The sequence below is a fragment of the Penaeus chinensis genome, chromosome 7 (genome assembly GCF_019202785.1).
Source record: "Penaeus chinensis breed Huanghai No. 1 chromosome 7, ASM1920278v2, whole genome shotgun sequence".
In the NCBI taxonomy this organism is placed as follows: Eukaryota; Metazoa; Arthropoda; class Malacostraca; order Decapoda; family Penaeidae; genus Penaeus; species Penaeus chinensis.
Genome location: NC_061825.1, coordinates 26,668,928 through 26,671,370, shown reverse-complemented (window position 1 = coordinate 26,671,370; position 2,443 = coordinate 26,668,928).

Here is a 2,443-nt window from a genome sequence, read left to right as displayed (position 1 = left end):
TTGCGTGTGGCACTCGCCTCGGGTCGAGCGGCCGGGATGGGAGGCCTAGTAATAGTGGTCGCCGTCCGGGCCTGACTCGCGTTTTCCCAAGGGCGCGGCCTCTCGGGATCTCCTCGGTGGGATTCATGTTTACCTGCTTATTCATTTCAGGTTGTGATTCCTTTCTTTTTTTTTTTTAGTTTTTCTTCACTGTTATCTTCTTGGCTACCATCGCCGTCATCATCATCATCAATATCACCATCATCATCTTCACCATCAACAACTATTGTGTACCAGAGACCCAGTTAAAACAGAAATACTTCTAACACCCAGCGCCTACTGCAGAAGGCGCCGACGAAACAAGCGCTCGGAAGGCCGGCAGCGTCAAGAGGGAGATTTCCTCACGAAGAGTTGTCCAGGAAGACCCGCGTCGTGGAGGATCTTTGAGCGGCGGTGAAGAGGGGGGGGGGGGGCTCTGGGGCGGCAGAAGTGGTCTTTAAGCGATGGATGTGGATAGGGTAGAAGGCCGTTATTGTTGTTCTCTTGTGTTCTTTCTTTGTTCTGGTCTGCTTGTTCTTTGTTCTTTCTTGCTTTGTTTATTTTTTATTTCAAGTTTATTTATTCCTTTGGAGCTGTTGACTTTTCATTTTTCTGTTTCGTCATTTTTTTCCCCCTTTTCTTTCTCTTCTTCATCTTCCTTTTTCTCCTTCTTCTCTTCCTCTTCCTCTTCACCCTCACAATCGTCTCATTCTTCAACCATTTCCTCCTCTCAATTTTGTTAGTTTGCATACGCCCATTGACTCCCCGCCGCCATTTATTTTCCTCTCCGTCTTTACACGCGCGAGGCTCCCAAGAGCTGAGTCGGTCGACATAATAACTTCATAATACCCATCATCTGGAGAGAAGTATTCCACGCGATGCTAACTAGAACTCGTAAATTTCTCGCTCGGCGTATGTAGTTCTTTTTTTGCGCCGCGAGATGGCTCTGTTCACCCATCCGTCGGTCGGTGGGTCGGTCCCAGGCAGACCACTTCGGGGAAAACGGTCCTCGATGGTGATCCGGTGCTCGAACGCCCGTCCCATCTCTCCCTTTCGCGCTTATTATCGCAATCGAGAGCTTCTGGAACGGCGTGTAATGTGCGTGTGGAAACCGTATGTTGGTTTGTTTAGGATCGCGGTCGTGAAGCGACCTTTTTTATTTTTGGTTATTATCATATTTCTTTTTTCTTATTCTTCTCTTTTTTAGACGGAGGGTAGTGGGAGATAGGGTTGTTCTTCCAAAAGAATTTAACCCCAAACAGTTTTGCAGCTGACGATTCTAATTCTTGTAGAACAATTATCATTTTTTCTTCTCTCGACTAAAATACTAGCAAGGAGGTTTCCTTTACAAACAACTTATTCCAAAGCGGTTATAACTGAGAGCTAAATAAGCTAGCCGGTAACAAGACAGGGTATTAACAGATTATACGTGTATATAAAAAGATAATTTGGTGTATAGTATGGCTGGATAAAAAGAAAAAGAAAAAAAAAAACATAAAAAATAGGATATCGTTAGCATATAATATATGGGATAATATTGCATGTATATAGACAGGCAGATTGCAAGTTACAAAAAGCTAATACCGGATTGGACCAATTACGGTAGATAGATCGAGCGGTAGATAAGTAGAAAACTGCATTACACTTCCGGCGAAAGGAAAAGACAGAGACATTCCACCTCAGAGGAAGTCAGGAAGTTTTTATTTTGTAATCCGTTTTGCTGTTTCTGTACTTTTTAGCTTTTTAAATATGTTTTATCTATATTGTTTGTTGATATTATTAATATGCGTATTTACTTATATTTTTATTTATTTTTCTATCTATATATTTAGTCATTTATTAATATATTCCAAGACCCCGGCTAAGGAATAGAGCGCAAGCAAGGAGAAGAAACAGTCAGTGATCACCAAAAGTCGGTTTATTGCTGTTGTTATTATCATTATCCTCTTCTTCTTCTCCCTCTTTCTTACTTATCTGGTTTATGTCCTCGTCATAGTTTTGGGCACTATACCGCTACGGAGAGGGGGGTATTCGGGGAGCGGGGGGGGGGGGGTAGCCCATGGTCTATATACGAGTTTTCGGGACAAGATAATGTTTTGTTAATGGCCTTTGCGTCTTGTATCTGCGACTGCACTTCCGGAACGAGATTTTAATGCAAATTTTCTGCCGTTTTTTATGGAGAAGGGGGGAAGGAGGGGGAGAAGGGGGGATGGCGGAAGGGGGAAAGAGGAGGGTAAGAGGATAGGGAGGGGAGGGCCCTGGTCGCTAAAAATGGCATTCTTTTCTTCTCTCTTTTTTCACGACTTCCCGATAACACGGATATTCTTTTTCTTCAAAAAATAGAGAAAAAATTATTTTATTTTCTCTCTCTCTCTCTCTCTCTCTCTCTCTCTCTCTCTCTCTCTCTCTCTCTCTCTCTCTCTCT